General features: G+C 40.7%; 1 long non-coding RNA gene across 1 annotated transcript in view; it reads left to right on the forward strand.

Annotated features, from left to right (window-relative positions):
• Positions 1-24367, forward strand: part of LOC124418044 — a 71891-nt gene extending 47524 nt beyond the window's left edge. The window contains exons 2-3 of the long non-coding RNA XR_006939540.1: positions 21339-21486; positions 23645-24367. This is a non-coding gene — a long non-coding RNA (uncharacterized LOC124418044). The remainder of the gene's footprint in view (positions 1-21338; positions 21487-23644) is intronic.
• Positions 24368-25028: the final 661 nt, after the last annotated feature.

Genomic DNA, 25028 nt, shown 5'->3' on the forward strand with positions numbered 1-25028 from the left:
AGGTACAAGGCTGCTTAAACCCCACTGTTACTACAGGATAAATAATAGCACCAAGAAATAAGGCAATGTGAGAGAAGACGTGTAGAAGATGTGTATCTAGGAAGAAGTTCTGCCCATAAGGACAGCAAACTTTGCTGAAAACGCATAGTAAAGAGTTGATAGACTGGATGAGAGCAGGTTGGATTCTGGCACAACTGTCACTTTTTGGCTTCTAGTGCTTCAGAGACAAGCCAGAGACAACATGTGCTAACATGAGAGATGGCACTTCGGATGTGTCACTGGAGCTTTTGGTTGCATTTTGCATGTGCATTATGGCCAATTTGCAGCCACTAATAAGGCAGGCAACAGCCAAGCAGAGCTGCTGGCACAGCAGGAAGGTGCCTTGCTGTTGTGTTTGAAATCTGAGACGTCTTTGTGAAACCAAAGTCTTTACCTCTCACAACTTTTTCCTAAGCAGTGCAAAGTCTTCTGAATTTAAGCAGGACTTTTGCGCTATGATACTGGTGTGTTGTTGGTTTTGGTTTGTTTGTTTGTTTGTTGAGAGGAACACAACTAATTCTTCCATTACAAATAAGAATGGTCTACAGCCTAGATGTGCCCTGCATATTTTAAGGTGGTAAATCTACTGGCTCCAAGATTGTTATATACTAACTTGAAGTGTTTAGAACTTGTTGACATCTTCATTTGGACAGAAAAAAATGTCATGAATAAAAATTGTATGTCAGCATTCATTTCACAAGGGTAGTTATATAGCTATTGGTAACCCGCAGAGTGAGGGTTTGTCAAAAGCAATCACTTCCAATTCTCATTTCATTGAAGTTAAATAGTCTGAAGGGGGGGAAATATGTTTACACTCTTTAATCCTCATATTATTGCAGCATGAAAACTAAGCACATAAATATGAGGAAGCAGCAAATAAATCAATAGGTTAACATATTAGAAAACTGAAAAATGGTTTCTGGAGGAGATGAAATAACCTTCCGGTAACACTTGTTAACACTGGCTTTTATTGGCACTGTACACTTCTTTAGAGAGGTGCCCATTAACATTGGAAGGACTTTTCTCTCTAGGAAATAACCGCTCAAAAAACCCCTCCCTTAATCTGAAAGTATGGTCTGAGCACTGTGATTCAAGAGGCTGTGGAAACAGCTATTTCTCCAGCCTGTGTCCAGAGATCTGTGGTAAAAGTCTCCAAATTTTTGGCACATAATAAAAAACTCTTAACAAAGTTGTGATGGAAGATCCTTGGCCTTTGTTGGTATTGGCATTATCCAAGGTGATCTTGAAAAACAGCCCATATAATGACCATGATACCTTTCAATTTATTAGGAGGCAATTAATAACTAATAGTGAGTTTTCCTAGAGGTTAGCACAGCTTCTCATCCGTTGTGTGCTACCTTTTGGTGTTTCTCATTTGTTTAACTTAATATTACCTGTTTAAAAGTCCATCTGTGATTTGTTAGGCCATCATTAGCACATATGATAAACAGCTCTCACGTGGCAATATGGACTTGTTCAGAGCTGTGGTTAGCAGCGCAACACCAAGCAGAAGGTAGCTGAAATACAGTTGATGTATAAATAATTTCCAGCAGGACAGAAACTTAATAACTTTGACCATAAGATAAAAAAAGTAAACCATTTTAATTTAAGGTCATTATTATCACATACGTTTGGGCCACCTAATATCTCATGGGAAAAGTTAAATGCCATCATGTTATGCTAATTGTGACTAGTGAAGAGGGATGTGCTGGCAAGTTGAGCGCTCCAGGAATGGTACAGTCAGAAAGCACCTGGGAGTAAAATCCCCACAGCCTGTTGTGCTATGAGGTAATGGCTTCAGGTAGCACCAGGGAGCTTGCAAATTGGATTCCAGGCAGTAGTGAGAAGAGATGCATCTGTGTTTTATTCCTGAAAATGTCGCTTTCTCTCTGAATAGGAAGTCTCCTTCCAGGGATGATCTATTGACTGCGCGGCAGTAGGAACTCGCATCCAAAAATGCTAGTTTTGGTTGGAGTTCTTGAAGAAATGCGTCAGGATGAGAAGCCCACGTGGCAATGCTAATAAAAGAATGGTCTCCTGATGATCTCAGACTCACTAGGATAGATAGTAATGATCCTTGCTGTAGAGATGATCTCTTTATAAAAGGGATTATAGAGAGAAGCTGTCTGTAATCCCTTTTGCATTAAAAATGCAGAATTGGTATTTAGTTGCAATGATCTGGGTGAACCCCACATGTCTGGGGAAATATGTGAAGTTTCTGGGTCATTTGTCTGGATTACTCAAAATTCCAGCCTTTCAATAGGTCCCTGAAATTTCATGGTATGAGAAACTATTTATAGGCACTACTGAACTGTGGCTTTTAAACACGAGACTGGCTTATCCATCTAAATACCACAGAAATTTTTCATAGAGCTACAGCCTCCAGCTCCCTTTCCTTTGAAATCTTCACAACTTGTAAATGTTCCTGAGAACTGCAGGTATGGGAACAGCCCTTTGTCTCTTACAGCCCTATGAGAGTCTAGCATCTCTCTCTTACCTCTCTCTAGAGCATGCAGAGATCAATGATTAGGGCTTTCTGTTTGGAAATATTTGAAATTCTGTGTGAGCTGTGATTGAGGAAATACACTAACACAGGAATGAAAGAGAGCAGGGCAGGAGTAGGGAAGCTCTTCACATCTCCTTGCCTGCCTTAGAGCTGGGAATTTGTTTTTGAAATTTCACTCCTCCTTGGCATTTGACAGCTCTCTTGGGATTTCGTCTCTTGGACCAGACAGCCTGGACCTTTACCCCAAATATAGCAATTGTCAGCCAGGGAGTAAATCAAGACGTCAGTGTTTTGAGCTCAGATTGCATTTCATGGGTTGCAGAAGAGGGCAGCCTGTCATCTTTATTCTGGGTTTCTGTTTATGTGATGTTTAGTCCCATAAATAAAACAAAATCCATGTCCATGTACAGTGTGAGGACTGCCTCATTACCAGTCCAGAAGGAACGCCACGGGTTTATTAAGCATATACCTGCATTCCAGAGTCTGCTTTAGGAATGTGTCATTCGCAGCTACATAAAACATTAACATTTCCCTCCTGGGTGCAGTTAAGACAATTGTAGTTCCTTTGTGATGTAAGAAGCACAAAGGCTTTACATAAATGATAGGGGTTCAGTCAGGCTGTGCCACAGCCCCACGCTTCCCATCATGGAATCTCTCTGAGAGTACTTCTTAACACATTATTCTTACTCTTCAGTGCCTCGCTCTCTCTGATCTAAGGGAAAATCTCATTTTAAAGTAACCTGCTGTCCAGGTGGGTGAGTGTTCACTAAAACTGGGTTTTAGGCCCTTCATCCTCTAATTAGATGCTCTCAGCAGACTCAGGAGTGTTTCCAGATGAAATAAAGGGTGGAAATAGCAGGGAAATGAAGACCCTTCTTCTTTTCTATTCAATGACATCTTTAGCACCCTGCCACAATCTGACACATGGTGCAGTAAGATTTTCAGTGGCACCGCTATGGCCTCAAATGTCTTGTCTGCTCTAAGTGGTGCTTTAAAGAAAAAAAAGAAAGAAAGGAGAAAAGATTTTGGAGCAGAAAAGCAGATTTGTTCAGTTTTCTGTCACTGAACGCTACCTCTGGTGGCAAGCTGGCACAGCAGCTCTTGCTCAGTTCTGGCTACCTGTATCTCATTTCTTTCCTCTTGAATAAGAAACTGAAATCTACTTGTAAGTGGAAGAACCAAGAATATGTATCACTTCGGCAGCATCTTCTGCACTTCTGAGAGTGAGCTCTGGGCAACTTTGTGCATGACATTCACAGGAATAGCTGATGGTGAGGTTTGATCTTAGAGACGTGCAAGAGAAATTGGGTATCTGTTGCACTTAAAGGTTTGAAAGCCGAGTCATTAAAGTAAAATTAAGACAAAGGTGAATATTGTTTAGGTGATGCTAACTCTAGCGTTGTGTTATATATGCGCATATCTGTGTGCAGAAAACTAGTAAGCCTACCAATACAGAAGATGGATCATGCTTCATTAGGAAAAGATTTGTATTTCATTTGCTGTTTTACAATTGAATCTGCATCCAGAATTACAACTTACTTTCTTTTTCCTGTCACCTTAGTGGCAATATTTAAACAATTCCTTTATGTGAACATGCATTTAAATGTATCAGTGAACATGTAATGCTGAAGCATCCCTGCACTTCTGATCCACACAGAGCACTAGCAGAGCAGTTATTTGTGTTGAACGAAACCAGCATCAATCAGTTGTCTCCTTAAACAACAGAAAGAGAATCCCTCAAAGCTAACACTGAGTTTGTTAGATTTTCACCAGCCTGGCACTGCTTGGATTAGCCACTTCAGGAGCACTGATACTTGAGTAACTGATGGGAATGCTTATACCCTCTGGCGGTCAAAGTCCTATATTTACTGTTGTGGTACCAGGAGACCCGAGAATATTGCAGTGCAGCCCTGCACATCTGTTTGATTGTTGTTTGTGCTTTTTGTGTAGGTTTTTGTACCTCTGTTATTTCCCTACTTTTGTGGTTAGGCAACATCTATGTTTTAACAGCAAGTGTTTAATCCAGAGGAGAATGCCACCTTTCTGTAGGTAGTCATGGGCCTTCACCTCTTTGTATAGCTGAAGGGGTGGTAACACTGGATTAGGGCTTATGTGCCTAATTTCTCTCCTCCTGTTCAGGATATTTCTCCCTGTTTTGCCTCTTGGGAGCAGAGTCATCTTCTCTTAACACAAGCTTTCCTTTCCCAGCCATGCTTGTGGCTTTGTCTGGGCCTCTTCCAGCCTTGATGACTGTTTCCTGAAGGAGGCTGACCACGGCTGAGCTCAGGAGCTCTTCAAACGTCTTTGGGTTGAAGGTTGGACTGGATGATCTTAGAGGTCTTTTTTGGCCTTAATGACGCTATGATCTTTACAGGACGTTTCATCACTCTGAGATTCGCTGCATTTTCCTTCTCTTCATGTACTGTTTTGTTTTTTCTTGCTCCTACTCTCATTAAATGTTTCTCTTTTGACCCAGTGTTTACTCTTTCTTCCCATTATTGAGACCCGAGATATGGCATTTGTGCGGCATTTCAGCCATGCTTGGATCATCTTTAATCTCAGCTCCGTCTGCGTTATCAGTGGTTCTCCTTCTCTTCCTTCCTTCCGTCCTTCCGTCCTTTCTTCCTTTCTTCCTTCCTCTCTCTTCCTCTCTCTTCCTCTCTCTTCCTCTCTCTTCCTCTCTCTTCCTCTCTCTTCCTCTCTCTTCCTCTCTCTTCCTCTCTCTCTTTCTTTCATGACTACACTGTTTGATATAAACTGAGAAGGAGCCATTCTCTGTAGTGGAAAATATGATAACCCTTTTATCTTAAGAAGGAGGGACGAGATAAGAGCAAAGTGATTTTTGCAGGATTTTCATTCCTTTCTTTTGGGTCAGATGAAGTGGAATACCAGACTTGACCTCGCACCAGCTCTGACAGGGGAACTTAGCAGACTTTTATCTGACCTGACTGACTGCTTAATATGTGGTTACAGCTTTGCAAAGTGGAGGCAAGTAACCTTTGCTACTCTGTTTTCCCAGGTGTGAATGTCTGCAAAGTGTGAGGTGATGGGGAATTGCTTTCAGTATTTGTAGCAGCTAACATTGTAGAAACACTTTACTGCTAGAATCACTTCACTCTTACTTCTGTCAGGAAGACTATCCTTTAAATGGTGGCCTCGTGACATCTTTCTTTTTTTATATTTGCTGTCTCTTCTTTATTTGTCCAAATAAACACTTTGTTACCTTCTAGTAATGCCGGTCTCCAAATAGAGAGATCTTCCATTTAGCCATTGTTGAAATGAAGCTCTTGCTGGAACCTCACCTCACTAAGCAGAATGAAATGAGAGCTCTCACAGACACTCTGAAATATTAAAGGGCATGCTAAACATTTGGTAGATAGCTTGCAATGTATTTATACCTTTGCAGCTGAAATTGTCACCATCCCCCAGATAACAGGAATGTATTCTGGTCTCACTTTATCTAACTGAAGTGCAGGTGTGTATTTGGCTCAATTTAAGTAGTTTCGTAGCATGTCTTATGACTACCTGTTTCTCTAAGATGGCAGATAAAACAGTTGAGAAGAGCTCTGTATTTCTTTTGTTCGTGTCAAGCTTTGTCATAAAATGAAATTTTACTGCAAGAGATATTTATATTCTGAAAATGTTAACTTTGCAGTGATAATGTTAACGAATGTTACAACTCAGGTAACAGCAATGCAGCGCTGCTGACACCGAGTTGGGAGGAAGGCTCAGTTTACAATACGTAGCTGAAAAACAGCTCTTCTCTCCACCAGTTTGTTTTCATTCTGGGCAAATTCCAAACAAAAAGTGAAATCTGAAAAGTGAAAAACATTTTAAGTGGAAATGGAAACTTTTTCGCTTTTCAATACAAAGTCTTTGAAATACAGTAGATGGAAAGGATTTCAATTCTTCTGTTGTTAATGGCTCCTCAAATCATTTTCACTTTGAAATACTGTTGTTTAGTATTTCTCTCAGTGTCCACCATCTTAGAGTATAACGATTCATTTTCTAGATGACAATTTTAAATATGGAGATATATTTAAATAATACACATGGTGGTTCTGGGGTTTTGATCTACCTGTAATTGGAACAGTCCATGCCAAAATCTGAATCAATTTGGCAGGATCTTGCAGGAAAACTTGTTAAAAATTTATTATTACAGAAAATTGCATCTTAATGGCCTTTTATGCCCACTTCATCACACTGCTTAAAATTGTGTGGATACAAGTACTTTACTAGAAAAGTGTTTGATTACTTCTTGGCGTGGTCATTTTGATTGCTGTCTTTTCTGCAGTAAAAGTTGAATCACTTGAATATAATTGCTCTTTTATTTTTATATTTTACTGGATGAGATGGTCACCTTTTTTTCCCCCAAAAATTAATTTTGAAAGCACTTATGTGTTTTCCTTTGCTTACTTGCTTCTCTTCTGCCATTTATTATCACTGGAAGTACAGTTTAATAATTCATAGAAGACCAATACAGCATTTTAATGAAATTTCAAAAGGATATTAAAATCATATTATGTTGGTGGAATATGTTAAATGTTATCAAATGTGATTTGATAAAAATGATCCTGAAACTTAGATGCGTTCAGAACTAGCAGGAATCACAGCACAGTTGGGTTGGAAGGGACCATAAAGCCCATCCAGTTCCAACCCCTGTCTCGGCTGAGATGCCACTCACCGAGTCAGGCTGCCCAGGGCCCCAGCTATGGCCTTGAGCACCTCCAGGAATGGGGCACCCACAGTTCAGGGCAGCACTGCCAGGGCCTCACCGACCTCTGAGTAAAGAATTTCTTCCTAACGTGTAATCTAAATCTCCCCTCTTTAAGTTTCAAGTTACTAACCCTTGTCCTATCGCTACACCCCTACGAAGAGTCTCCCCTAACTTTCCTACAGCTCTCTTCAAATACAGGAAGGCTGCAGTGAAGTCTTTCCAGAGCCTCCTCTTCTCCAGGCTGAACAACACCAGCTCAGCCTGTCTTCATTTGCCTTGGTTGTTTAGTATGTGGGGCTGCAGTGAAGTTCTCATGTTTCAAGAGATTTATCCTACGAACCCATCTGTGTCCGTACTGTTGTAGTATTTATGCAAATTGTCCTTTGGCCATTCAATGTTGGAGTTGGCTAAAGTGTTTTTTTAAAAAATGATAGCTTGCCTGTCTTCTGCAGGTACCTGGAAGCTGTGAACACAGTAAGAGTGATTCACTGCGGTTAGAGCAATTGGGGTTTTCTATAGATCTGTGAGCACACATAACCAAAGCTACTCCTAAAGATACTTGGGTAGAGAGATCAGTCAAACAACTGATTGCAGGATTGCTAACGCAGAGGTCACCCATTGCCAGGGATTTGCAAAATCACTTTATGTCTCACTCTAATCTTCCATGTGATTTTGCAGTTGACTGCCCAGTCATCTCCATATCTACTCATACTTCTCGCAAATGTTGCAATTAAAACATGAGCACATCCGAGTTAAATTGTCAGGAAAGTCATTAGAGGTTTTTAGCAAGAGGCTGGGATAAAACAGCTTACACTGCTGAACTTATCAAGAGGAAAAGACCTGGTTTTATTTGTCCCCATGGTTTCAGATGAGTGTCAGGACTTGACTGCAGTCTGAGTGGAATGGGGAGCACAGGCTTTTTCCCTCTGGTTTGGACCTCCAGAAGGCAATGTGGCCCAGCTGGGCACAGGCTATTTTCATTGGCCCAAGCTGCTTTTAAGCTGGCAAAGTCCCTGCACATACAGTAAATCTGTGGTGACGTGATACATTGTGAACAGATATATTTTGCTTCTTACCCTATTCCCGCAATTTGCTTTGTTCTCCGTTCTCACTGACTTGAATCAGACAGTAAGGGCAGGAGTAATGATTTGGAAATCATTTAGTAAATCGAAGCGGTAACTCTTACAGTCTGTTGGGACTATCATGGCAGTTGGAGAGGGGTGGGATGCAGTTCCTGCTTTTCTTGTTGTGGGAAGAGCTTATGTGCGTTGCAACAGCTTTCTGAACCAGAAAAGGTAGTGCTGAATTGTAGAATTGCATTCCAGGCACACAGTATCTGAGAAAATAAGTGTTGCAAGGTAAGGGAGAGGGCTGGAACAATTACTTGCGTTTCCTGTGAGATGCATTCTTTGGTCCATTGCTTGGAGAAGGAGAAGAAAATGTTTTGTAACATTTTGCTACTGAAGTATGGATGTGTATCAGCTGTGAGAAAGGATGCTATGCGATGAAAAGAGAGTCAACGTGGGGAATAGAAAATTCATCTGCAGGAACACAGAGGGTAGACTGAGTGATGTGAATGAAACTAGGAATGGCAAGCTCAGGATAAAACAATCCTGAAGGGGTAAAGATGAGGTAGCATTCAGAATGGCTTTGTTGCTTATGGATATTGGCTGTGTGTATGGAAATTTTGTGTTCACCTCCCGTTTTCCCTCAAGAAACCCACTGGTGGTCAGAGAGCTATAGTCCAACAGAGTGAACACGACAGGTACGTATGTGCTGCTGTAATGCTTTGGCCTGAAGTGAACACTGGGGTACAAGGCCACTGCTCTCCTGGAGGACAAGAAATTGTGGAATGGGAAGGGTAAGCTAGGTAAAAAGACAAAATAGGATGAGGCGGTCTGCTGTCTTCATTGTTTTCACTAACAGGAAAAAGCTCAAGTGAAAGTTACAAGAAGAAGACTGCTGCTATTGTGAAGTTCAAAGGCATGCAGACAAAAATACTGACCTGCTGCAACTTCTGTTGACCATATTGACTCTCCAAATGCACGGAGTAAAGTACGGCTGTATGCCTCAGTAAGTCAGCTGGTTGCTTCAAGTCAGATGTGGGCAGCCCTTCATTACTCTGTGCCATGTTTCCTTCCTCTTGACATCTGCCAGAGGTGCCTTTCCATTACAGATGACACATGAGGATAATTTCCTTCCATCTGCTAAGACCCCCTAGCGTAACTAGTTCTGTTTATTTTTCCTGGCAGTACTTTTGGTACGGAATGATCAGGAGCTTTTAATGTGCACAGTAGCATGTGATAGGATGTCAGCAGGAATGCTTATTTGTCCAGATAAATATGCATGAGTTTGGGCAGACCAATAAAATCTTGGTGATAGCTAAATTTTGGCAGAGACGGATAGCAGTGTTTGTTCCAGGCCAGATCCGGAGAGTGCTGGACCACACTGATGATTGTAGCAGTGGAGAAATTGATGGTAGTGGCATCCCTATCAGTGTAACACGTAACAGCTGTTCTCACATTCTGTATATATTGTGAACAACTGCTGTCATACGCTGCTTAACACCATCAAGGTGTTTGGGTTAAACACACAGGTCTACCGTCTTACTGCTTTTATTGCCTGTGTGTCCGTCACCCATCCGTCCGCAGACCTCACTCTGTTGAGTTCTCTGCCCAGATACCTGCTTGTGTGCTCTGTGCTGTTCTCAGTGCTGAGCATGGATGTACTGTTGCAGATACATCAGCCTTATTTCAGCAGTTGATCGGCTTGGCTGTGCTCATGCAGGACATTAACACTGAGTTCATGTGGTAGAGAAGACAGCTGAAAACATAAGCTTTTGTTCCTTCAGAGCCATGAGAGCTCTTGCAGCAGACTCTGCACTGGTCATATGATGCACAGCACCTGTGGCAGATCAAAACCACCAACTGTATATTGAACAGTAGCAAATTTACTGCCATGAGATTTGAGGAGAGCTAAGAGAAGAGGTTTCCCCTTAGCCTCACCCTATTGTCTAGGGAGTGTGCCAGCCTTGAAATGCCCAGCTACAGCCCCTCCTGCCTTCCCGTTGCACTAGGCAGCTTCCATCCACAGGGGGAATTTTCACAGGCGAGTATCGGGGCCAAATCCAGCTCTAGCACAGGTCTTGTGGGCTGGCTGCCACTATAACACATCTGAACATGGGTTGTTGCCACTAACAGCGTAAGGAAGCAGTGAATTCAGATGTAACACGCAATTAAACATTTGACTGTGCACTCTAGTGAGTGGAGAAATGATCCTAAAAGTAATTTACAGAGCAAAAGACAGCTGGAATTTAGCAACAGTGTTTTGGCCTCCTTTCGGAACTAGTTTTTGCCCTCCAGGAGCAGCATGTTACAGAGGCTTTGCTCCTGCACAGGCCAGAGGAGAAGGAAACGCACTGTTGTTGCTTCCCAATGCTTGCTGTTGAGTTCTCCCTCCTGTATTTGTAGCAGTGGTGCTGCTTGTCCCAGCTGTGCGTGCCTGGAATCCTGGCAGCAGTTGAAATTTAGCATTTAATTCCATGTATTTGCAACCCCAAACTGTCCTTTGGCCTTGCAGCAACTGAGTTTCTTGATCCTTTGAGTATTTGCTGGCCCACAGTTCATTTAATCCCATTACGGAATGCATTTCTGTGATCCATTTACCTCTGTACTTCTGGCAACATTATGGTGGCTCCTAAATGACTTTTAAGAAGCCAAAGCTGCTCAGCACGTTTGACATGTTTGGCTTGAAGCCTCACAAAATTGCTAAAAAAAGTTTCACTGCATGGAGTGTTTCTTTTTTATGTATGCACCAAAATTAATTTGCAAGTGTTGTTTTAGCACCATTAAGGATATGCCACTGTGAATGCAAATGCAAGGTCAGAAGGATGGAGCTGCCTGCCACTATTCAAACTGAACAAGTCATGTTGAGATGCAGACTGTTGGGCAAGTACAGAATTTTAAAGACGTTTACAGTATTGTGAATAAATATGCATTTGCCATTAAGTTCTTTGTTTCAGAGTGATTCGGTTTTCTCACCTGAAGGAGATAATGAAGAGTTTATATGCTTCCTACTATTCTTCTTGTCCTGTAATTGGGGGAAAATGCTCCAGCTGATGGCAAGTATGGCTGGGAAGTAACCATTAACTTTAACAGGAGATGTGTAGCTATTTCTTCATTGTATCTTCTGTTTAGAAGTCTGGAAATGTACCGCATTCTCTTTATGGGGAAATCAGAATTAATTTCTTTGCAGTTCTCTCCTCATTCTCCCCCACTAAGAAAAGCAGCAACAAACAAATAACCACACACACACACACACACACGTACACACAAAAACAACCCCATAAAGCCCTAGATTAAATATATTTGCAATTTCCTGTTCACATCTGAATTGAGAATCCATTTCTTAATGTATTTTTGTGCATTTCTAAACATTGAATAATCCTACAGTGAGAAAGGCCAGATATCTACATAAAATATGCATGCACACATCACTAATACGATAAGCACATTTCCTCATAAAGTGCACTTGCACATGTTGTGTCATCTGTAACATTTTTCTCTTACAAGCAGTGAAACTGAAAGGATAACCTTTTGCTTTTCCACTTTGGGATTTTACATCTTATAAGTTTATTCTTCTTGGAGAAAATTGCCAAAGGGCTGGCACACGGAACCTTTTGTCATATGAATATTTAATGGTTAAAGGTTACAAGTGTGTAAAGGTACACATTAAAATAGCAATTGACAAAACTGTTCTTCATTGGGTCACACAGAGGTTGCACCCTTGAGAAACCTGCAAACAAATGCAATGCTACTGTCCATAAGTAAAGGGGAAGAATATTCCCCTTTTACCCTGCAGGGATAATGTGAGTAACAGCCATTCAGAATCACTGAGCATTTAAAATGTTTTTACAAAAGGGAGTTTACAGCACTATTATCCTTCCTTCCAGGAACTAATAAAACAGACTGCATGTTAAATCCTAACCCATCTCCTGTGCTCTCAGGAGAACAAAATGAAGCCGCTGTCAGGATTATAAAGGCTGATGGGTTGTTATGTGGTGGATAACTCAGGCTCTTGCTGACCTTACTTACACCAAGGGGCAATATTTTTTGCAAGGCTGGACTACTTCTAAACACTCTCTCCGCTGAATTAAATACACACACGTTTTCCCAGGCAGGCTTCCCACAGAAGTATTTTATTAAAGATATTTAATTTCTCAGCAGAAAGCCCTGTGCTGTAGTCATAGCACCGCACAATATCTTCATGCTATAAAGTGGAATTTCTGCTTATGTCTGTCTGTTAGATGGTGTTTTTCCTTCAAATCACACAGCATAAATCAGTGACCTTTTCTATAATGCTGTCCTTCTGGGAATTGAGGCTGAAGTTTCCTTTTAGCATGTAAAGCTTGAAGAATGACTGTTTATTCCACTACAAAACATCCACCGGGTAGCAAAGACTTGACAGACATTGCAGGGAATCGTGTCTGGTACACGGCAAGAAGCAAATACATTGACATCGCATAGCCTTTGTGAGAAGTTCTTCTCTTTTGTGCTGGAATAAACTGGGATATAAGTGATATCTCCTGGACCGAGGTTTTCATTCTCCCTGAGCTCCATTAGTTTTCTCAAAGGCACTACCTCCCTTTCTCCCTAGATCTTTTATGCTGTCTCCACTGCCCATGTACATCTGCCACTCAACCTAATTTCCATGTTCTGGCATGGCCCTCTTGGTCTTTCACCTCCTGCAACCTCTGCCTGCCAGAGATCATATCTCATACATCAAGGGCTGTTCTGGTTTTTTTATCCTTGGTTTAATTTTCCTTTATCTTTCTTTGTTTTCACTTGGCTGTTTCTGTTTTCTCAAATCCTAACCTTTTCACCACTGTAAATGTGTCACCAACCTGTCTACACTGAAGATATATGAATTTACGTTTGCTTTATAGTTGGAGAAAGCCTGGGTGAGTGTGGTTGCACAGTACGTAGCCTTGTATTTATATTAATGTAATATATTGCTCTGAGGCTCTGCCTTATCAAACAGTTTGGGGAGTAGTTCTCATGTGGTGTAGGAAATGTTGGTTTTAGTTTCAGAAAGCTGAGTTTAACATAGAAAAGTCAGTATCCTGTATGTTAGGGCTTCCATGGGAATATCTGCTTCCTTCTCCAGCAAATTGCGTCCTGAAATCTCCAGATTCCCTATAATGTGCCATGTTATTGCACTGGTCATAATGAAGTGATTATAATGAAGGAGTAATGAGAGCATTGGAAAGTTTTGCCTGGGGCATAACTACACAATAGAGAAGTTCATTGGAGAAAAAGAAATGTCTGTATGGAAATACTGTGGAAAGAAAGCCCCGTTGTCCTGGCATGCCAAAAAATATTAACGTCATTACTAAGTATTAACACAGGTCTTTAGCGCAACTGTGAAAATGTTTTGAATAGACTCCACAGAATATATTGTATATTTAAAGTATAAGTTTTCAATGTTTAACTGATATGGAGTAGTTTTAGCTGCTTGGAACACAAAATGTTTCTATGGCCATCAATCCAGAAGTGTGCAGCTGTTTCCCTGTTTGGAGTTAACACAGAAGAGTGTTAGCTTTTTAGTAAGCACGTATTTTGCCAATTGGAAAACACAAATACTCTGATTTACTGAATCTATTTTGCGTGCTTCCAACTTGCACTGATATCTTGGATTTATTACTGATTTTCTATATGACCTGATTAGATGAGTGTGGAATAGGCTTTTTTATTTTTATTTTTTATTTTTTTTCCCTTATCTGAAAATCTTGGTTCTTCCTTCTTGCCTTCTCTTCCCTCATTTGGGAATACTTTCTCCCTTTTCCCTCCTGTTTGTAAACATTCAGCTGTGCAGTGAAGTGTTGGCAACTCCCAAAATATTGTATGCACCTGTTCTTGGTTTGAGCTTCTGATTACCTGAAGACTTTCTTTTTTAATGTGTATATTTTTTTGTGCTGGTAGTGTGCTATTTTGAAAGTTTTGCTTTTTAGTTTCAAGCCCTCATGTGTGCTGAAAGCCATGGACAACGTAAATTTTGTAGATTAAAAACTGGATAGCATGAATTCAGACAACCTAACTACTCTCATCTCTGAGTCTCGGGATGATGTGGTGTCTCATCAGTGAATGCTTGAAACTGTTAATGCAGAGCAAGTGAAGTACTGAGAAACCACAGGAGGAACCACAGAATGCTGGAACAAGAATGCTGGGGTATTCAACAATTTTTTTTCCTCAGTCTTCACTAACAGCTGCTCTACACAGAGCCTTCGAGTGGATGATTCGAAAGATAGGAACTGGGGGAGCAATATTCCTTCCAAGGAATGGAATCTTGTAAGCACAGATCAAGTTCATGACCTCCTGAGGAGCCTGGACACCCCTAAGTCTGTGGGTCACAATGATGTGCATCCCAGAGTGATGACATAGTCACCAAGCTACTCTTGATATTTGAAAAGTCGTGGTGGTGTGGTGAAATCCCTGATGAATGGAAAAAAGGCAATGTCACACCCATTTTTAAGAAGGTAGAAAGCATGAGAACTACCAACCTGTCGTCTTCACCTCTGTGCCAACAAACATGGTGGAGCAGAGTCTTCTGGAAGCTATGCTAAGGCATATAGAAGGGAGGGAGGTAACACGGGATAACCAGCATGGCTATACAAAGGGCATGTCCTGCCTGACCAACCGTGTTGCTTTTTGTGATGGTGTAAATGCATGGATCGACAAGGGAAGAGCCACTGATGTCATCTGTCTTGACTTCAGAAAGGCTTTTGATGCAGTCACCCGTAACATCCTGCTCTCCAAATTGAAAAGATGTGGATTTTATGAGTGGATTATTCAATGGACGAGGAATTGGTTGTGAGATTGTATCTGGAGAATGATGGTCGATGGCTCAATGTCCAGGTGGAGATTAGTGACAAGTGGTGTACCTCAGGGGTTGAAACTGGAACCCATGCTGTTTTATGTCTTCATCAGTGATGTCAGCAATGGGATCAAGTGCACCCTCAACAGTTTGCGGATGACACCGAGCTCTGTGGTGCGGTCGACATGCCCGAGGCACAGGATGCCATTCAGAGAGCCTTAGACAGGCTGAGCAAGTTCAAGGTCTGCGCCTGGGTTGCTGCAACTTCTACCTTCAGTACAAGCTGGGGGATGTGAGAATAGAGCATGGTCCTGCTGAAAAGGGCCTTGGAGTATTGACGGATGGCAGACTGTACATGAGCCAGCAATACACCCTCACAGCCCAGAAAGCCAACCATATCCCAGGCTGCATGTGAAGCAGTGCAGCCAGCAGAGTGAAGGAGGGGATCTGCCCCTCTGCTCTGCGCTGGGAGACCTCACCTGGAGCACTGCGTCCATGTGTGGAGTCCTCAGTACACAAAAGACACAGACCTGTTGGAGTGCATCCAGAGGAGGGCTGCAAACATGACCCAAGGGATGGAACACCTCCCTATGAGGATAGGCTGAGAGAGCTGGGACTGTGCAGCCTGAAGAAGAGAAGGCTCTGGAGAGACCTGGTAGCAACCTGTCGTTATCTAAAGGGGGGCTATGAGAAAGAGGGGGGTGGACACTTAAACATAGTCTGCTGTGATAGGACAAGGGGAAAAGGTTTCAAACTTAAAAAGGGGAGACATAGATTGGATATAAGGAAAATGTTTTTTACAGTGAGAGTGTTGAGGCACTGGAACAGTTTGCCCAGAGAGGTGGTGGATGCCCTGTCCCTGGAGACATTTGAGGTCAGGCTGGGCAGGGCTCTGAGCACCTTGATCTTGCTGTATATTCTGTTCATTGCAGGGGGGTTGGACCAGATGGCCTTTAAGGGTCCTTACAGCTCCTTAACATGCTTTCCTCAAGGAGCCAGCCCTTCTTCCTCCCAGCTTCCATGAGCACATGCATTTTGGAAGTGTATTTCTGATTTGGCCACTCGTCCATCAGTAAAGACAGCACTTTTTTTCTCTTTCAGTTGGTACGTAAACAGGATAGATGAGACACTCTCCATCCCTTGCCTAGAAGCTGGTAACCTGACATTTCTTAGTTTTTCCAGTAGCTGGAAGTAGTTGCCTTCTATGAAGTGATATAAAGAAATACATTTAAAAGGGAGATACCACATGCTTATTTTGCTCAAATCTCAAGTGCTTTTTTTTTTTTTGTGTGTGTATGTGTGTGTCTGTGTATGTGTTTTGTTTTTCTTATGGCTTATTGTACGACTGCTATAGGCTTCTAGACATCTTTTTTTCTTGCATAAGCCATCTCAGCACTGAATTAGATAAGTAGCTCCATTCCTCCACTGAGTGTTACTATTGCTTTCAGCAGCTAGGTCAGCAAAAACACAGCGTAGAAGAAGCCTCTCCTTATGTCAGGATGGATATTTTAGAGTTTTCTTACAATGACAACAAACTCTTTCTTACATATCGCCACAGAGGAACTGTACCCAAAAGTGTGCTTTAGTCTGGGCCATTTAGTAGGCCTATGGCCATTCAGTAGGCATCCCCTGTTTGGCCATCTATCATTCTCGTTAAATAGATACAGCCTCCTTCCTGTGAAGGGCAAATTATGGGATATGTGAATTATATTGCAAATACTTTAGCTTTCCCATCTGAGACTGAGTTCACGATCACAAAAGACATTTTTTGTGGATCTCCTAGGGAGCAGCTTACTCATGAGAATATGAATGTTGGAAGAAGAGGGTCTGGAAAACTATATAGGTAGAGAAGGCTGGGGCAGACAATAGAGAAGGCAAGAATTAATTGAGAGTCTGAGTGATAACTGGAAGGTCTAGCTGGTCTGACTACAAGCATTTAAATAAAGACAGGTGAGAACTACTTACAGGATGCTCCAAGGAAGCTATCTAACTTACACACCTGCCGACCTTCTTTGCACAGGACTAAATGGAATGCTTTCACTTTATAGCTTTCCTTCAGTTTATAAACCTTTCATATTTACATTATAATAATCAGGTAGAAAAGTGGTATACACATTGTTAGCTTGAAAAGAATCCAGAAACTGAAATTTATTTCTGAAGAGCTGATGAGGTATGTTGTGAGTGGGAAAGAAACAGAAATACTGTGGTCTGTTCTTGTTTCTCTAACTGTGGTTTTGTCTGCCTCAAGTACTTACACAGCTTCTTTAAACTGAAGAACACAAATATGTATGTGAAAACTAACTAAGGTGACTGCATCTCAGAATGAGAAAGTCATCCTTCTGGTTCTTTAGGCAGTTGCATGCATAAAATGAACAGACTTGAAATGTGTGTGATAATACGCCAGTAGGAGTCATGCTGAATTCCCATGACCCAGATGAGGATATATTCTGTGGAGTATAGTAACTCTGAAACTGATGTAGGAGTTGTACTATTAAGGATGCTTTCACTGCTGTGATGGGTTCATACATGTTTGTAAATGATCGCACTTGTTTGGTTTTCTTTGCACTTGACCTTGTTTCCCTTAGCTTTGAGCTGATGGGATTCTTTTTCCAGTTGAAAGGAAGTAGATTGCAAAAAAGTGCATCTGTTTCCAGTTTTAAAATTAAATAAATAAAAGTTGGAAGTATGCAGTTTTAAATGAGAGCAAGGTTTAATCCTTACTGATATGGAAGAGAAAAAACAACACTGTTTCTCTTCTGCTGAGCTTTCTGGTAAAAGATCCATAAGTAGACTGTGAACTGAGGGCAGTCATGCAGTTAGTGTTAGGGTGACCTGGGCAGCTGGCAGGAGGGAGGAGACCAATACCCATTAATGGAATGAAAAGTACCAAATGTCTTCTACTGTCAGCTTGGGAGCACGCCGTATTAATTAAGTGCAATAAAATGCAAATTCTATGTTTCTTTGGCAGTTAAGAAATCTTTCCTTCTCTTCTATTTCCATGTTTTGGAAGTGTACCAAATTATTATCTCTTTCTACCAAGCAGAGCTGCGCTTTCTTGTTACTGTTCAGCTGTGACTTACTTTGATGGAAGAGAGTAGCAAGAACAAAAATAGTGATAAGTATTAGCATCAGAAGTGAGGAAGGGGCTGTATTTTGTGTTTGGATGAAATTATCAAGAATCATAGAATCACTAAGGTTGGAAAAGACCCACAGGATCATCCAGTCCAACCATCCGCCCTTCATCAATGGTTCTCGCTAAACCATGTCCACCTAAAAACGATCTTTAGGTGGAATGCCATGGTTAACATTTTGTACTAGAAACAATTCCAGTCTGAAGTTGGGTTAGAGAAGGTCCAGCCTTTCCATATTACTGTAAAGTGGCTGATAAAGTGGCTTGGATGTGTTACAGAGGAAATCAGGATACACGTGGAAAGTATCTTTGTCGTATGCTTGCTGGCTCTACCCACCTGCCAAAAGATAATGGTTTATTATGCAATTTTATTAAAGAAGCTGATCGTCAGTTGTTAGTGGATAGCGTTCTCCCCTTTTAACTAGTTCATAATGTTCTTCCTTTTAACTGGCTTGCTTTTTAAATGGCTGTGACACTTCTGCTTGTGAGGAGCACCATCACGTGACTTCACACAACTGTGGCAAGTTCAACACACCTACATGAAGAAACTATTCAGAGATTGAATAGTACTACATTTGATCCTGAAAACCCTTTGTCTTGAAGTTAGGTTATGGTATTTCAGGTGTTTGGCAAGTTAAAAACATTATCCATTTCACTTGTCCATTTTTCTCTGTCATTAATATAAATATTTCAAGATCTTATTTTTAATGGGAGGTAGGAATTCAGTAGACAAATTGAACTGAGCACGGAGGCGCATGCAAAATGATTTAATTGAGAGGGGAATTTGTCAATTTTTTACCACCTTTCTTCTTCTAAATGACCAATGCGTAGTTGTGTGGAGGCGAGTAATTTTTGGGGACTCAGGTGCTTTGTTACATTGAAATGCTTTATTCTCTGAGTAAAGCTGTGCACAGGTGGCCCCTGAGGAGATGCTGGAGTGCTGCCACCCAGCACTGGGCACGTGAGGAAGCTGAGACAGGTCCACCTTCCTTCTGCATCCTGCCCCATGGTCTGAAGGTGCCAGCCTAGCTGAGATCCTAGGTGCCACGGTTCACTTCTAGGAGGCAGTAGGCGAGAAGATGGAAGCAGTTGAAAAGATGGTGGCAGATGGGAAGAATGCAGTGGCTGAGGGAAGGGCCCAGAGCTTTGTTGGCGAGCTGACTCCATCCCACCTCAGATATAACTGTACTGCATGTAGACAAATATATGCAGAAAAATGCAAATATAGTTTTATAATTTTAGATAACTTTTTAAAGCACATATGGCATAAACGAAATTCAATCTGTTGTTAATCAAAACCCATTGAAAAATTGTTAAATCAAGTGACTGAGCATTTGTTAAAACAAGGACATGAATGAGATTTCATTCAAGGGGCCTAGAAGGAATAGACAGCAGCTCCATAAAACCTGAGGGAGCTGCAGCTCTCACCATCTCTTAGGATGCCCTGGAAGGGCTGTTCCTGGATTTCTTACTGTAGTGCTGGCACAACAAAAGCTAGTGAGATTTAAGTTCTCTGTCAGTTTGTCACTGCAGGTAATGGAAGAGGAGGATGAACTTGAGCAATTGTGATAGAGGAGTAATCTGCTTATTTTGTGTGATAATGAGATACAGCTGAGGAGAATTTGTGTTGTAAATTAGCATGCAGGAAGGTGTGGAATGCAAAGTACTTCTGATAAAATAGATGACTTCAAGAAGTCTGACAGGAAATAGTTATTAATTGTTGTGTTCAATAGCACAGTAACAATGCTCTTTTAGAAACTTTCTTTTCTTGGTGATATAGTTCTGAAAATAGCTGGTAGATTACAGCCTGGAAAGTATGGCTTTCAGAACAGTGGTGCCTGGAAGCAAAGGATCAATACATACTTCAAGGAGCTTTACTTGGGTGTACTTTTTTAAGCTAAGTAAACAGATGAGATCTGAGGCCAGAATAGTCAGAAATACAGCTAAAGAGATTTAAATATGCTTTACTTTCAGCTGGAGTTTTTAGATGGGGCTCAAACTTGAGCAGGCTCTGAGGGATGCAGGCCACTCCAGCTGTATCCCAATGTTTGCATTTCCAGTTCACTACTGCATAGAATACTACTGACTTTTTCTTGTTCAAGCAATGTAATGTAAGGGAAGTCTGGGCTGTTAACTGTCAAGAACTGTAAGATCTTGGACATATTAATTACAGTGTATCTGAAATAAGGGCATTTGATGTAACTAATGTGAAACTGATGCTTTTAGGAACAGGTGGTATTTTGAAGGTTTGTGTTTTCGTTTTTGTCATTGTTTTTTAAGCAACCAACATTCTGCTAACAGAAGATGACCTCATTCAAAGCTATTATTTTCCTATTACCTTGTATTCTGGATTTCCTAGTGGGGGTATTGAAAACCAAAGTAACACCTATTAAATTAGTGAATGCGTAGGCCAACGATTTGGTTGTCAAATAGTAATGATATGAGGAAAGCTCAGCATCCCCTGGGATTTTGTGTGTGGTTGATGGGATGCCTTTGTTTCACTACTCTAGTCAACTCTGTCTTCTGTTCTTCACTGTTCTTGTACCTATATTCCCCACGCTCATGTTCTCCTCCCATCATGTTTCCATAAAGCACAGTTCTGTCTAAAGCCTGGTAGGAATGACTTCTAATAGTAAAGCAGAAATTCTCTGTTGGGAAAATGTTGATGCATACTTAATTTGACCAAAAATATTCTACTATGAAGCATGACATGAAAATATTCTACTATGAAGTTTGACATGAAGTGTTTAGATGTGTTCAAGTGTATGAATGATGCTTAAAAACTAAACTGAAACAAACAAAAAAAAAAAAACACCAATGAGCATTAAATGTAATATTGTGAATCTTCATGTAGGAAATGCACCCTCCTTTCAGTCTGTCTCCTATGATCTGAAATACTAAAAGGATGAGTTTCCTGACATGTAACATTGTCCCAGAAAGGCAACTGGAAATTAGGGAAGTTGTGTTACTCTTGTTGTCTTAGAAAGATGCAGTCCAAGCAGGGGGAATGCGGGTGTTTGGCACATCCATCACACTTTTTGAATGTTACAGGCTTTGCCACTCTTTTCCCACAGGAGTCCAAAACAATATTGCCAATGGTGAGAAACCATTTCTGACAAGTCAGAAGACACACCTGCAACGTTCCGGGCTGAAGCAGAAAGAACAACCTCTAGAAATACAAGATGGGAAAGCTCCGAGAACGTTCCACAGCACAGAAAGAAGGTAAGTATGAGTCAATGAAATCACTTCATTAAAAAAAAAAAAAAAAAAGCATGGCAATGGGATGTGGTGTAAGAGGAGTATTGCCTGCGAGAAGTAGAGAAATGAAGCCTTTCCATGAGCACTGCTAAGACTAATAGCTACTATATTTAGCCATGATTATGCCTTAAGAAAAGTATGAATCAGATTTTTTATTTTTTTTTTGGAAGAGAACAGAACGACTGTGAAGTGCAGGAAACCTGAGCAGCATTTCCTTGAAGAAAAGGCTGAGTTGTGCAGTGTACAGAAGTGAGGATGTAAGTGCAGCTGTAATGGGTCACAGCTTGGTCCAGTGAACTCTCTGTAATGGTGCCCGCAGCAGATGCTTAGGGAGGAGTATAGGAACTGGGCAAGTGTGACTTTGTCAAAATACAGTTACTCTGGATCCACAGCATTGAATCGTAGATTTGTGAACCAGTGGTGGTAGCTGACTGAAAGACTGTATCAGTCTTTAGATTCACGTGGGAATACTGCAGATAGGAAGGAAATAGTCTGTCCAGTGGATATTAAGTAGTTGGTGTATGTTTTAGCTTGGGAGATGTAGGCTAGTCTACAACTGCTGAAGCTAGACATAGAGAAGAACTAGCAGGGATTACCAGGAAGAATATATATCTTTTATCCCCAGTCAGTTATTTTAAAGTAATTTTAGTCAGATTAAGTCACCCTGGTGCAGGCCTATCTTGGGAGAGGACATGGAGCAGATCATCTCTTATTTTTGCTTTTTTCACCAACCAGAAATTCCTGTGTTGCTGCTCTTCAGCAGTAACTTTCCTGAAGTGCCAGTTAATATCTATAAATGTGCTTTCCTTTTACATATACCGTTCAACAATAGTACTTTTTCTGCCACTTTTTCCCTAATGAAAACAGAAAGTACATCTACTCAATAGAATAGCATCTTTGTTTTAAATATTAAGCAAACTGCTAATGAAACTTCCTCTTTTCAAGTATCAAGTGTCCTTGTAAATGATAATGATATAAAATACATTTACAATTAGTTTATTCTCTTTAGTCTCATACGAAGATATTTCTAGACCAATGACTGTACATCTAAGTGAAGGCTTTGATCACAGCATGCCTCAGGAAAATTCAAGTGCTTATCAACTTTAATGTATCTGTGCGTAGTTATAATATTTCCTGTCTTTTTGCTTGGGTATTTATTTATAGTCCTAGTGTCTGTGGGAGTTGGATGCTTAGGCATCTGTGTCTTTGTGTGTTTCTAAATCTGATTGTCCTTATTCTATTTATCAAGTACAAGAGGGTGGTGGTGGTGTTGATACATGTTGCAAACAATCGTGTGATTCCAGGACAATTGCAGTATTCATAGGAATGCTGGCTCCTGCAGTTAGTGATAGAGGAAGTTAAGAAAGGGACTCCTTAGCTGTGAGGGTTTTGTTTCTTTATGTTTAAGTCCTAAGACTTTATTCCACCAAATCATGATAATTTATCTATGCACTGAATCACAAAAGAGTGTCAGAGGAACAGCCATGCACTCTGTTTTGTATTATGAAGTTCTGCATTTTATCTAATTCAGACTTTCCTGTGTACAGGGAAAAAATGGACATAGTAAGGTATACAGAACAAAAAGAAGAAAGGATATTTCAAATGCTCCTATAGTCTGTAATTGGCTGAAATGCATTTAAATGCAGCAGCTGGAGAGAGGTGTTGTGAAAAGATGCTTTGCCCCCTATGCTGTAGCAGTCTTGATCATAAGTATTTTCTGTGCATGCTTGATAGCTGTGGGAGCAGGATGCTATCTATAGTATCCTCTAACTGTTGGTGTAATGGGAAGCATGTGTTCCCTTAGCATCTGCTGCCAGATGCTGGCAAGCACTTGGGGACTGAGGCCATAACCTTGTTCCTCACTGTTTGGGCATGCTGCCACCAGTATAGGTGGCCTACTTGTAAGTTTTTAGGCCAGCTGAGAATAGTGCTTTGTTTTTTTTGAATATTTTTAGTTTGCTGCTGTTTTCATTTGCGTATTTTAGTTGTCTAACAGACTAGTGTTGTGACTTTAGAAGGAATGTTCCTAGGTTGATGCTCCTGCTACCGCGTTAGGACATTTTTCACCTCCTGCACCTTTTTATACAACTATTTGAAAGAGCTGCCTATGTTCCCCTGACAGATTCCCTGAAGAAGCAGCAACTGTTTTTGAGATATCAGTCCACTCGGATTAGATCTTTTTGCATGGATCTGAAAGCTAATGAATCTTTGAGGAAGCTTCAGTCAGCATTATCCCTCTGTATTGCAAACGACGTATTGGATCTTCAAGCTGTTGTGGTGAGTTCATTCATTCTTGCTTCCTACCAACTCAGGAGGAATGATGAAAGTTGGGCTTCTTGTACTGTTCTACACACCGGGTGATGCTGGAGATGGAAACTTCCTGCTGCCACTCTCTCTTTCTTCCTTTGCCTTGCTGTTATCTTAGTAATGATTGAAAATACTTACTGCTACTGTTTCACTTCACATAAGTTCCTTTTTAAGAAAAACTAAGAGGAATTACGTGTAACAGCAGAAATAATGACAGTCTTTGTGTGCTATCTGTCATAAGCTTTTTAACCTTAAGGTCGCTTTTTCCGTTGGTATGATTTAGAAGTGCATGTAGCAACAGTGATTGTAATGCAGTATGTTAGACCAGCATAAGCTCAAAAAACATCTCTCCTGAAAGATATGTCTTCTTCAGCACAACAGGATTGAAGATCCCTTTTAGAAAATGTTTGTAATATTGATGTTAATTTTTAATCTGTACCTCAGCCATTTCTGCTGATTTATTGCCTGAAAATAAGCAAAATCTGCTAAGCTGCTGTCCAATATTTTTACATTAATTTCGTGCAGCTAAATACTTAGATTGGGGATATATGATTATTCCTGAAATATATTTCTACTTCATTAAGATATTTAAAGCTACGAATTAATGTTTCTTTATAGAAAAGTGTTGCAAGTTAAACTTCCTTGTTTTGTAATTCAAAGTTTTAATTTTACAGTCAAGTTTGAAATGCATTTGCTTTATAGTTTAGGAAGTCATGGTTATTCCATTGCACTCACACGTTTTCTTGGGAAAGCGAAATATTCAAAGGGGGAAGTAAAAACGAGATATAATTTTTGATTTTCTATCTGTGTTTTCCTTTTAAACATGCATCACTTGAGAGCAGTATAGGAATTTTTCTTGAGAAGAACCATAAATGAAACCTATTTCCTCACTGTAGAACTTTGGTTACTCTTTGCTGACAGTGCTTGTTTCTCATTGATTTATGAGCTCTTTTGTTTACTTACTGACAGAAAGAAATTCCAGATAATTTTTCAAAAAAGTAACATAACATTTGCGTGCAATAAACAATAATTGAGAAGAAATGAAAGCTGATTTCTCCTTGGTGAAATATAGGCTTCTGAGGCAAATATTGAGACATAAACAGGTCTACATCTCAAGTTGGGTGTTTGTATGGATGGACTTAGAACTACACTTTCCACCTTAGTTTGGCCTTGAGGTTATAAGTATTTTTCATTTTATT

The sequence above is a fragment of the Gallus gallus genome, chromosome 6 (assembly GCF_016699485.2).
Source record: "Gallus gallus isolate bGalGal1 chromosome 6, bGalGal1.mat.broiler.GRCg7b, whole genome shotgun sequence".
Classification (NCBI taxonomy): Eukaryota; Metazoa; Chordata; class Aves; order Galliformes; family Phasianidae; genus Gallus; species Gallus gallus.